We start from the raw sequence: 14,024 nt of genomic DNA on the forward strand, positions 1-14,024 counted from the left end.
TTTGTGTTTCATAATTAGTTTTTAAACAATATATATGTCTTTGAATTCAAAAATAGTGGTCTCATTGATATTTGTGTAATTTGGTGTTTGTATTCAATTATGCCCTTTTATATTAGTAAATGTTACATAGTAGTAATTGTCAGTATCAATATGATTCAGCAGATGGAAGATGTAGATTATTGTTAGGAAATAGGAATAAAAATGTTATCTTTTATAGTATACTTGATGATTAAGATACATTATAGAAAGGGAAGAGTGAGAGACAGAGTGATGCAGGTCTGATGTCTTATTGAAGAAAGGAGCAAGTTGCCTGACGTTGTTCCTGTCATCCTTCAAGTAGCCTGTGATCCACTGGCAAATGCTGGGTCTGTACCAAGGGATTGAAGACATATAAGAAAGATGGGAAGAATTTTATACCTTGGAATCCTCTCAATATTCCCCAAAACACAAGACAAGCCAGAAATACATTTCTCTATTTTTAAATATTACTTGAGATCTAGATGCACAACTGCCTGTTGACCCATTTTATAATAGTTACTGATCTTTTAAATCCTGATAAAGCATATATATACTTAATTTATTTAATGCAAGTAATTGTGGCATAAACCTGAATTGTTAACACAGGAGATCATTAAGCTACTGCTGCTAATTATAGAAAAACATGATTAGTAATGAAATAAATAAGAAAGAAAATGATTATGAACATTTTTTACTTTTGTACTTTGTTTTGGTGTCTTCCATATTTTGCTGCATCTTGTCAAAACAAACATTTCAATGTTAGCTGTCCAACTCTTTTAAAACTAAAATTATTTTGTCAGCAAATCCTTATTTTTATTATTGTTAATACTGCAAGTGATAAACTAATATTTGAAACTTTATTTTTACTCTGGTGACTTTATCTTAGCTACCAGTGCCCTTTAGCATTCGAACCATAACAACTGACAGAGAAAACTAGTTTTGTTTTTATAAATAATGTTATTTGTAAGTACTTCTAACCTTGAAATTATTTAAATTCTCATGGACATTTCATTATTAATGTTCATGATTGGGAAGGTTTAAATCTATAGAAAACACAATCAAATTTCTAACTTCCAAAAGTTCTGGGAATGCATATATTTTTATTTATTGAAAATTTCATGTTAATATTGGATATTTCAAGGTTGAAGTATTTTCTCAGGTTTTAGGCATTTTCTTCAGTTAAGAATTAGATTCAAAATAATCATTGTTTAGTAAGAAAAATAAATGTTATTATATTTTGGCATTGGGCATACTGAGAACCATCTTTCCTCTCTCCTGTATTCTTTATAAATTTATAAGCCACATGATTTTTTTTTGGAATAAATAGTCGAAATAAACATAGACTTTGGAGTTAGTCAGATTTGGATTTTGAATTGTGCAGCTTTGAACAATGTAAGCTTTGTGAGCCTAAAGTTTCTTATCCACAAAATAGAAATAAGAACTACTTTTTAGAATTGCTCTTAGGATTAAATGAGATAACAAGTGTGAAGGGGTTTGCTCATAGTATATATACATATAAGTTCTTCCTATACTTGCTTTATCTCACCTCATCACACAAATACTTTCATCTTTGATAACAGATGGTAACATTTGAAAAGTGATGAACAATAGACAAATTGTTGGTGCTAACATTTTTCTTGTATTGAGTATAACTGTCTGATTACCAAATAAGAAGAAATAATCCTCCTTGGCCCTTACCTCAGGGGTTGGAGTTTTTCTTTTCTATTAGGATGAAAGATTTCCAGCTATGTGCTTTTTCTACCTCTTCCTCTCATAATCACAGTAAGAGGATATGCAGTTGCCCATCAATATTGTTCATTCCTGTAATTTAGGTAGCTACTGCCAATGCATCAGAATTGGCATAGGTTATGCAACCATTTACTCTCTCTTCCCTAGAATTATTTTTGAAATGGAGAAGTTAACATCTAGAATTTCCTGTTCTTTTCTAATTTTTCATTCCACTAACCTCTGTTATGTGGGGACCTGGTACCATTAGAGTTTGGGGATTGAACTCTGAGGGATGCTTTACCACAGCGACAAATCCATCCCCAGTCCTTTTTATTTTTTCTTTTGAGACAGGTTCTCACTTAGTTGCCCAGGCTGGCCTCAAACTTGTGATCTTTTTTCCTTAGCCTCTCAGGTAGCTGGGACTACAGGCATTTGCCACTGTGCCCAGTCTATTAAGGTTTAAAAAAATACATATTACTGAACTGCTTATGTTGTATTTTAGCTGCTTGTAAACTCCCTCTTAGGTGATAGTCATCACTAAGAGCACATGGAAGCTGTGGGCTTCCAGGAGCAGTTTTGTTTAGCCCAAACACATTGTTGGAATCCTCTGTCATCACCAGAGAATGGATTAGATTAACTAAATGATTTTCATTGTGGGCTCTGCTATATCAGTTTTGCTTTAGGTAGTAATACTTGATATGGAGTCAGGGAGGTGGGAACTCTTGGGAGTATAAAATTCTAGAGATTATTACTGATTCAGAAAGTAAGAACTTGGTTTCTGCCATGGCTTGAAAAAGCATAACTCATGGTACTTACATTTCTAGCCTGCCAGTTCAGGGATGACCCAAAGGCCAGCAGCTTAAACATTGAACCATTGGTTTCTGTGGATCAGGCATTCAGGAACAGACACTCAGGAACAAGCTACAGGAACTAAACTGTAGCTCAGAGTCTCTCATGAAGTTATAATTAAGGTGATAGTTGGAGCTGCAGCTGTCTGAAGGATTGCACTGGTCTGGTAAAGCTGTTTTTAAGATGGCTTGCTCACAAAGCTGTTCAGTCAGCCTCTGTCCCTTGCAGGTTTTTGGCTAAGAGACCTTATTTACTTGTTATGTGGGCCTCCTTAGGGCTACTTGAATGTTTTCATGACAGGATGGCTGGTTTTCCCACAGTGAATGTTTCCAGAAAGATTGCCAGGAGGAAGCCTTTTTATGACCAGACTCAGAAGTTATACTCTGTCACTTCTGCACCATTCTGTTAGAAGCGAAAGTCACTAACTACAGTGTATAATTGAGGAAGTAAAACTAGGTTTTACCATTTGATGGAAGGTTCAGCCAAGGATTTGGGTATGTATTTTTAAAATAGTAACTTTTTTAATCCCCTGTGTCAAGACTCTGCTTCAAATAACTGGTTTTCTGTAGGCAAAAATTCTATCAGACTGGCCTCAGCGCTTCCCAAGGCTCTGAATTACATATGAATCATAGTTCCATACCAGATAAACATGGTTTCTTGTGCCCTTGGGAGATAACCAAATGCCTAAATGTCTGGAAATGGAATGTGCTCAATTTTCCCATGCAAAATATACTAGGATGGCATTATTGAGAATTCAAGAGTTTACAAATGATTGTACATTTCAAATACTATACTGTTTTCCTAAACTAAGAGCCTATGAGAAGCCAACATGACAAGACTATACTAGAAAACAAAAGGCTTATTTGGTGTATAGGGATCAGGTGTTCCCCAGGTAAGTGTATCTGTTACCTATTTTGTAACAACTGCAAAACTTAGTTGCCTTAAAAAAATTTATTTGCTCACATACATGCAACTTGTGCAGGACTGGGTGGACATAGCTCATCTCTCACTATAGTAAGACTCGTGTTGCTCATGTAGCTACCTACATTCAGCTTGGGAGTTCTACTGGAATAGAATGCCCTAGTATGGCCTCCCTTACATATCTAATGCTTGGGTTGGGATTGTAGAAACAGCTGATGATTCACTGGGCATTTCAATGTCATCTCTCTAGCAAGGGATAACTAGACCTATTTACACAGTGGTGGCTAAGTGCTTCAAGGGAGAAAGCAGAAACTGCCAGACCTTTAAGACAAATGTCCAGAGCAACATCACTTCTGCCACTCTGTTGGTCAGAACAACAAAGCCCAGATTTAAGGAGACAGAAAATACACCTGTTAATAAAGGGTGCAGTATAAACAGGTTGTTGTTGTTGTTATTATTTTATAATTATTATTTGTGGTGCTGGGGATCAAACCCAGGGCTTTGTGCATGCTAGGCAAACATTCTACTAACTGAGCTATATCCCCTGTCCAAGTTGTTGTCATTTTTAATCCACCAAAGTAAGTTTTGTAAAAGGAGCTCCATTATTTTATTAGAATGCTTAGCACAGATTTCTGAACACATTTAGTTTCCCCCCTCCTAAACCAATACTTACCATGAGGAGAGAAGCCTATATACAAATTGATCTTTGTTCTCAAAGATAATTGTCAGAGGAATCAGCAGTGAAAAAACTTCATCATTTCCTCAGGCTGATATTTGAGAAAAAGAAATTCAAGGGATGAAAATAGGTATTTCTGGTCCTTTTCTATATCTTTGTGCAATTTCGATTTTTTCCTGCTGTTGAGAGCCACAGCAGAAGGGGCCCCAGCAAACTTCCAGCTGCCAGCAAACTTCCAGCTGCCGGCTGACGATTGGCTCACAGCAGCCCCAGCAACATCTAGCTGATTGGCTCCTCTGCGGTGATGCTCATTGGACTGTTTCCCTGCCCTTTCAGACCACGGAGCTGCTCATTGGGGGACTTTTTTGGCTCCGCCCACGTGACCCAGCCAATCGGCCTCAAGAGCAGGAGGATTGTGGGAGGTGGGGGAGAGAGAGGCTGGGGGAAAGCCGGTGGTGGCAGTTGAGGCTCTGAGGGTTTTTCCTGAGAGGCTATTTTGTTTGTCGTGTGTGGTTCTAAAAATAAAGTTAGTTTCCTTTGAAAAAAAAAAAAATATTTGGATCCATTTTATCATGAGCGCTCATCATATATGATATATGGACATACGTACATTCAAACATATAACACAAAACACAAGTGTGCACACATAATATAATACATACAACACATAACATTATAGTAAAGGCCTTATAACTTTTTACAGGTGAAATCTCCATTGCAATGTTTAAAAACTCTATAGTCAAAAAATAGAACTGATCAGCAAAACATTAACCTAGGTCTGTATGAGCTCAAAAAACAAAATAGAACTTCATGATATGGCAAAGGGCAATAATAAAATAGATATTGAAAAAAGCATCCTGGTTCTGTTGCAGATGTAAGAATAGCCAAACTGGAGTTTTGGATATCAGTTGTTATGGATTTGAGCCAAATCATCTTCTTTTTGGTCTGTAGAAATCGCTTTAGTTAATCTTTCTGGAATCCAAATCGGCTGCTGTTCTCCCTGTGGAAACACATAAACAGACCCCCGACTCCAGACAATTACTGGGTCAGGACCTTTCCATTGTCCTGTTAGAATATCCTTCCAAAGTACTTTGGGCTTATGTACATTTTTTGGACACATATGCCTTTCCGCAGCACTAAGTCCTGATGAATCCAAATTTAAAAAGTTTAGAGTAAAAAGGGTTATTTTAAGTTTATCTTTGGGGAATATATACCCCTTCCCAATTCCTTCTTTTTGCTTTAATAAGTACATTTTAATAGTTTGATGAGCTCTTTCAACTATGCCTTGTCCCTGTGGATTGTATGGGATTCCTGTTATATGAGTAATGCCAAATGTTGAGCAAAATTGTTTAAAAGAGGTAGAAGTATAACCAGGGGCATTATCTGTTTTTAACTGTTTTGGAACACCCACAGTGGCAAAATTTTGTAAGCAATGAGCTACAACATCTTTAGTTTTTTCTCCGGCATGAAGGGAGCCCATCAAAAATCCAGAAGAAGTATCAACTGTAACATGCAAATATTTTAATTTTCCAAATTCTGGCAAGTGTGTGACATCCATCTGCCAAATATGGTTAAGTATCAATCCTCTAGGATTGACTCCAAGATTAACTTGTGGTAAAAAGGTCACACAATTTTGACATTGTTTTATTATTTGTCTAGCTTGTTCCTTAGTTATTTTAAAACGCTTTTGTAAAGTATTAGCATTGACATGGAACTTTTTATGAAAATTTATAGCTTCTTCTAGTGTAGAGAAAATATGTATGTCATGTGTAGTTTTATCTGCTAAATCATTGCCCAAACTAAGGGCTCCAGGCAATCCTGTATGTGCCCTGATATGTCCTATAAAGAATGGATCTTTTCTGTCCCAGATTAGACTTTGCATAGTGGAAAGCAAAGAGAAAACAGTAGAAGAAGGGGAAATCCTACCAGCATCTTCAAGAGATACTATAGCATTAACTACATACTGACTATCAGAAAATAAATTAAATATAGAATCTTTAAACATCACAAAAGCTTGTAAAACTGCATTAAGCTCTACTTTTTGAGCTGATTGTTTGGGTACTAAAAATGTAAAAGTTTGATCAGGGGTAACTACTGCTGCTGTACCATTATTTGACCCATCAGTGAATATATTTGGAGCATTCATGATAGGTGTTTTTCTTGTCATTTTTGGAAAAATTACAGGATGCAATGACCAAAAAGACAATAAAGGATTAGATGGTAAGTGGTTATCAAATGAAACATTAGATTTGCACATGATTATTGCCCAAGTATTTAACTCATTAGCTAACTCATCAATTTGATTCATAGTATATGGAGTAATCATTTTATTGGGAGAAATTCCAAACACTCCCTTTGCTGCTTTTATTCCTTTGAGTATTAATTGTCCTACAGCCTCAGGATACCTAGTAAGAATAGTGTTAGGAGAATAAGATAAATGTATCCATAATAATGGACCTTCTTGCCAAAATACTCCTGTAGGAATATTTTTTGTTGGTAGTACAATAAATAATAAAGGCAAACTTATATCAATTCTATCCAAATGCATATTTTCCATATATGTTTCAATGATTTTTAATGCCTTTCTTGCTTCAGGCGTTAACATTCGGGGTGAATTTGGATCTGATGGACCTTTTAGGATATCAAATAAAGGTCCCAACTCTCCTGTTGGTATACCTAAATAAGGCCTTATCCAATTTATGTCTCCTAATAACTTTTGAAAGTCATTAAGTGATTTGAGTTGATCTACTCGTATTTGAATTTTTGGTGGACGGACCATGGTTGAGGATAATAGAACTCCTAAATAATTAATTGGAAAATTTAATTGTACTTTATCTATTGCTATCTCTAGATTATAATTTTTTAATAAGTTTGTAAGTGTGGCATAACATTCTAGCAATGCGTTTTTATCTTTGTGTGCTAATAATACATCATCCATATCGTGAAATATTTGTAGTTCAGGATTTTGATTTCTAAGTGGCTGGATTACTTTGTTAACATAAATTTGACACATAGTTGGGCTGTTAGCCATCCCTTGAGGGAGTACTTTCCATTCATATCTCTGATCAGGACCTTCATGATTCAGTGCAGGGATAGTAAATGCAAAACGTGGACTATCCTCAGGATGAATTGGAATTGAAAAAAAACAATCTTTAATATCTATAACTAAAACATACCAGGTTTTTGGCAAAGCAGACAACTGAGGAATCCCTGATTGAGCAGGTCCCATAATAACCATCTCATTATTAATGGCTCTTAAATCTTGCAATAATCTCCATTTACCAGATTTCTTTTTGATGACAAAAATGGGAGTATTATGGGGAGATACAGAAGGTTGTATATGTCCTTCTGCTAATTGTTGTTTGACCAGGTCATGGGCTGCTTGTATCTTTTCTTTAGTCAGGGGCCACTGAGGAACCCATACTGGTCTTTCTGATTTCCAAGTAATTTTTATTGTCTCAGTGGCCCTTTCTGAAAATCCAACCCATGTCTGTCTGTTCCTTGATCTATTTGTATTGGTGCTGCTATACCTTGTTCTTGTTTTTCTAATCTTTTTCCTTTCCTAAAACCTTGTCTAGTCATAATAGTGGGTGCATTTTGGTTGATGTTATTTGTTAATGTCAAACCTAATTGATCTAGGACATCTCGTCCCCATAAATTTACGGGAAGATGATCCAATACATATGGCTGTATAGTTCCTTCACATCCTTCAGGATCCTTCCAATCTAATACCATTGCACTTCTATGGGGATTAGTCGCCACTCCTAGGCCTCGAAGCATTTGAGTGGCTTGTTGTAATGGCCAATGTTTTGGCCATTCTTGACGAGAGATGATGCTAAGGTCTGCACCTGTATCCAGTAGCCCATTAAATTCATGTCCTTGAATATTTAGTTTTAGCATGGGGCGAGAATCTAAATTTAAAGAAAGCATAGCCCAATCTACACCTGTGGAGCCTAATCCCTTGGAACCTCTTTCTACAGTACGACTGGAAAATTTATCATGTAGGCTGGGTATTATTAGTAACTGTGCTGTTCTATCTCCTGGTGAAATTACTGATATACCCTTTGGAGAACTGGCTATAATTTTTATTTCACCTTCATAATCGGGATCAATTACCCCAGGACTTATCATAAGTCCTTTTAGAGTAGAAGAGCTGCGTCCCAATAATAAGCCTACTGTTCCTTTGGGAAGAGGTCCTTTCACCCCTGTGGGAATGATTTGAACTCCCATCTCTGGAGTTAGTACTGCTCTGGCGGAGGCGCAGATGTCCAACCCTGCGCTCCCTCTGGTTTGTCTGATGAGGGATCTGATGGACAATGTGTCCTGGGCACTACCCTGATGGGGTTGCTGGGTTCCTCCAGTGCTCCGTATATTTGTGGTTTGGGGCCCCGGAGCATTGGGCCCCCCTGTCCATTTTTTGGCAATGGAGCCCAATGCCTTTCTCCACGATATCGTGGATAAACACCTGGTCCTTGTTCGTTTTTTGATAATGGAGTACCCTCTATGGTGGTTTGAGAACGGCATTCATTAGCCCAATGTCTCCCTCTACGGCATCGTGGGCAAATACCTGGTATTCTACTCCTTTGCTACCTAGTTTTGTTAAACCCTCCTCCAATGGGGCAATTCCTTTTAAAATGTCCTGTTTGTTCACAATTGTAGCATGTTCTTGGCCTGGCATCTAAAGCCTGTTTTACTGCAGCTGCCACAATTTGCCCTTGTTCATTAATGTCTCTGGCATCTAAAGCCTGTTTTACTGCAGCTGCCACGACTTGCTCTTGTTCATTAATGTCTCTACATAATTTAATATATGTGTTTAAATCTTCATGTTTCCATGGTCTAATGATATCTCTGCACCAACGATTCGCTTGCTCATAAGCCAGGTGTTTTAGTAATGGCATTGCTTGTTCTGTATTCCCAAAAACTCTGGTAGCTGTTTGAATAAGCCTATCTACAAATTCAGCATAAGGTTCATTAGCTCCTTGTATTACCTTAGATAATTGACCTTGTAAACCTCCATGTCCTTGTAAAGTCTTCCATGCCTTAATTGCATCTGCAGCAATTTGTGCGTATACGCCAGGATCATATGCAATTTGTTGCTGCTGATCCTCATAAGGTCCCTTTCCTAACAACATATCTAGATTTCTCTGAGGATAACCAGCTGCTGCATTTCGCCTAGCCGTCTCCTTGCAAAATTCCTCATTGGCAACCTTCCATAACAGGTATTGTCCTCCATTTAGCACAGCTTTACACATATTAGCCCAATCTGCTGGCGTCATGTTCAAGTTGTTAATGGATTCGACCAAGCTTACAGTGAAGGGTGCTTAAGGACCATAGGTTGTTACAGCCTCTTTTAGCTGCTTCACTGTTTTGAAATTTAAAACTTGGTAAAATCGCTGCCCTCCTGCCTCAAATACAGGGCATGTTAATATTTGAGACCTTGTCTCAGGATCCCAACTATCAACTGCGGGGGTTGGGGGCCTCCCAGCATATGGAGGTGGCACTGTTGGTTGGACACTTATGCCCTCTGGTGATAGAAAGGTGTTAGTAGCAGTCTCCTGTAGAGGTGGTGCTGTTGGTTGGACACTTACACCCTCTGGTGATAGAAAGGTGTTAGTAGCAGTCTCCTGTTGTAACTTTCCCCCTGATGGCTTTTTCTGTTTTACACTTTCTTTCTCTGTCTGACTAGCTTGAGAGGCCTTCTCTTTTACTTGAATCTTTTCCTCTGTCTGACTAACTTGAGAGACCTTCTCTTTTACTTGAATCATTATGTCTTCTCCTTCCTCTACCATTGTCTGAACTGAAGGCTTTGGACTAAGCAAACAAGATAGGAATGTCCACAATGGCAATGTGCCAACTGGCAGAGTCCCTGGGCTTTTCTTTTCTATTCTTTTTAAATCTTCACCATGATGGTTCCATTGTGATATATTCAACAACTCCTCCTTAAAAAGCCATGGGCTACATTTTTGTATTGTATCAACGTATGCCCTGACTGCTCTTGATTTTACTGGGATGCCTCCTTCCTCTAACAATTTACTTAACACTCTTTCAGTTTGTTTTTTACTAATTTCTGATCCCATATTTCTACTATAATACAACCCAACAAGATGACGCCAAACAAAACCGAGACAGAATGAAATAAAAAGGGAACAACAAAAAGTCATTATAGCCTTTCTATCCTCCTGACATGTGCATCCGTCCTTTCTCCCTATCTGTTCCTCAGACGTAAATAGTTTTTCCTCAGATGTGAGCGGTTTTTCTTCCGTCTCACTCATCTCCAGGGACAGGCAACTTAAAACAAAAGTGAAGCAAAATAAAAGAGGAATCTTAAAATGGCTACCCATCCTCTCGCCCTGCCCTCAGGGGCGAGCAGTTTCACTTACCCTCAGTCGCTCCCCGTGCGAGCCACACACGACAAACAAAATAGCCTCTCAGGAAAAACCCTCAGAGCCTCAACTGCCACCACCGGCTTTCCCCAAGCCTCTCTCTCCCACCCAAGCTTCTCTCCACCTCCCACAATCCTCCTGCTCTTGAGGCCGATTGGCTGGGTCACGTGGGCGGAGCCAAAAAAGTCCCCCAATGAGCAGCTCCGTGGTCTGAAAGGGCAGGGAAACAGTCCAATGAGCATCACCGCAGAGGAGCCAATCAGCTAGATGTTGCTGGGGCCGAGGAGCCAATCAGATGTTGCTGGGGCTGCTGTGAGCCAATCATCAGCCGGCAGCTGGAAGTTTGCTGGCAGCTGGAAGTTTGCTGGGGCCCCTCAGGCTGTGGCTCTCAACATCTCCCCCTCTCTGTTTAAACAACAAGCATGTGGCTTAGGGACCGTGCCTGTTAGGCAGTCCAATTCAACATATGGTCCTTACCCGTCATCGGATGAACTGACCTCTAGGCGTCAGCCTCCTGTCTTAGGTTGGTACCACTGCAATTGGATCATACCCGTCACTGACTACCGGTCCAGCATACAGCCATACTTGTGGATAGGCCTTTGCACCTGTGGGGGGGTGAGGTTCTTTGCCTCACCTCTGTTGGCCCCCAAATTTTAGACCATCACTAGTAGAGGAGGATGCAAAATGCCATGACATTAAGCCAATTGAGGGCTCCTTTGAAAAATTGTACCACCGGTGACACCATCAGCAAAAATACTCCAGCACTACCACAATTCGATGTACCAACAGATAGTTCACAATGCATACAGGTGAGCTCACAATGTGTCCAGGCAAGTTCTGCAAGCAGTTCAGTGATGGCTATTGTAGAAGCTGTAGATTGGTTTTATCTTTGACTTCACCAGCACTGGGATGAAGATAGGAATTCTGGCAATAATGGCTAAAGAAAAAATTATGTAACATTACAGAAGGCACTAAAAGAAAACAATTTTCTTAACAATTTACATTGTCTTCACCGGCACTGGGATGAAGATAGGAATTCTGGCAATAATGGCTAAAGAAAAAATTATGTAACATTACAGAAGGCACTAAAAGAAAACAATTTTCTTAACAATTTACATTATCTTTAAGAGAATTATTAAATATAATGAAAAGGAAAGGTGAAAGTAAACAGATCTGTTAACCTTCTTTTTTGTTTACATATTAAAACAATCCTCAACAGTTGTTTACCCAATTTAAATTAAACCATATAAATCACGTGAAAAAAAAAATATTTGGATCCATTTTATCATGAGCGCTCATCATATATGATATATGGACATACGTACATTCAAACATATAACACAAAACACAAGTGTGCACACATAATATAATACATACAACACATAACATTATAGTAAAGGCCTTATAACTTTTTACAGGTGAAATCTCCATTGCAATGCTTAAAAACTCTATAGTCAAAAAATAGAACTGATCAGCAAAACATTAACCTAGGTCTGTATGAGCTCAAAAAACAAAATAGAACTTCATGATATGGCAAAGGGCAATAATAAAATAGATATTGAAAAAAGCATCCTGGTTCTGTTGCAGATGTAAGAATAGCCAAACTGGAGTTTTGGATATCAGTTGTTATGGATTTGAGCCAAATCATCTTCTTTTTGGTCTGTAGAAATCGCTTTAGTTAATCTTTCTGGAATCCAAATCGGCTGCTGTTCTCCCTGTGGAAACACATAAACAGACCCCCGACTCCAGACAATCACTGGGTCAGGACCTTGGTTAATCTCTCTGGAATCCAAATCGGCTGCTGTTCTCCCTGTGGAAACACACAAACAGACCCTCGACTCCAGACAATTACTGGGTCAGGACCTTTCCATTGTCCTGTTAGAATATCCTTCCAAAGTACCTTGGGCTTATGTACATTTTTTGGACACATATGCCTTTCCGCAGCACTAAGTCCTGATGAATCCAAATTTAAAAAGTTTAGAGTAAAAAGGGTTATTTTAAGTTTATCTTTGGGGAATATATACCCCTTCCCAATTCCTTCTTTTTGCTTTAATAAGTACATTTTAATAGTTTGATGAGCTCTTTCAACTATGCCTTGTCCCTGTGGATTGTATGGGATTCCTGTTATATGAGTAATGCCAAATGTTGAGCAAAATTGTTTAAAAGAGGTAGAAGTATAACCAGGGGCATTATCTGTTTTTAACTGTTTTGGAACACCCACAGTGGCAAAATTTTGTAAGCAATGAGCTATAACATCTTTAGTTTTTTCTCCGGCATGAAGGGAGCCCATCAAAAATCCAGAAGAAGTATCAACTGTAACATGCAAATATTTTAATTTTCCAAATTCTGGCAAGTGTGTGACGTCCATCTGCCAAATATGGTTAGGTATCAATCCTCTAGGATTGACTCCAAGATTAACTTGTGGTCTGACTGGGCACAATCAGGAGCCACTTGTCAAAAGAAACTAACTTTATTTTTAGAACCACACACGACAAACAAAATAGCCTCTCAGGAAAAACCCTCAGAGCCTCAACTGCCACCACCGGCTTTCCCCCAGCCTCTCTCTCCCCCACCAGCTTCTCCCCACCTCCCACAATCCTCCTGCTCTTGAGGCCTATTGGCTGGGTCACGTGGGCGGAGCCAAAAAAGTCCCCCAATGAGCAGCTCTGTGGTCTGAAAGGGCAGGGAAACAGTCCAATGAGCATCACCGCAGAGGAGCCAATCAGCTAGATGTTGCTGGGGCTGCTGTGAGCCAATTGTCAGCCGGCAGCTGGAAGTTTGCTGGCAGCTGGAAGTTTGCTGGGGCCCCTTCTGCTGTGGCTCTCAACATCCTGCAGTTTTCTTGATAGTTGAGTTTTGTAATAATGCTTATGTGCCAACTTGACTGGCCATGGGGTGACCAGACATTTTGATTAGAAATTCTGGGTATGTCTGTGAGGATGTTTCTAGATGAGATGAAAATTTGAATTAGTTGTGTGTGGTGTTGTGCACCTGTGATCCCATTTTATCAAAGTGAGAGGAATGCTTGAGCCCAATTGTTTGAGTCCAGCCTTGGCAACATAGTGAAATCGTGTCTTAAAGAAATTGAGTGAAACATTTTGCCTTCCCCAGTATGGGTGAGCTGCCTCCAGTCAGTTGAAGGCCTGAATAGACAAAAGTTCTAGTCCTCCTTTGAGTAAGGGGGAATTTCTGCTGGACAGCTTTCCTGCTGGGACATTGGCTTTTTTTCTGCCTTCACATTGGGATTGGAAATGTGTGATGGCCAGCAGTTAGGATTGGGGCAAAGGAAGGAATTTAATTCTGAGTAGTTATATTATTATTATTAACCAAGTGCATGAGAAATGAACCAAAAATTGTGAGAAATCTTGTTCAAATTCTTAGATGGATCCTTCTATCTAGTCACATTCCATTGCCTTTGCTGTGAGCATTGGGTTTTTCTTTTCCTGATT

The sequence above is a fragment of the Marmota monax genome, unplaced genomic scaffold (genome assembly GCF_021218885.2).
Source record: "Marmota monax isolate L192 unplaced genomic scaffold, Marmota_monax_Labrador192_F-V1.1 WCK01_AAM20220418_F8-fsc00001, whole genome shotgun sequence".
In the NCBI taxonomy this organism is placed as follows: Eukaryota; Metazoa; Chordata; class Mammalia; order Rodentia; family Sciuridae; genus Marmota; species Marmota monax.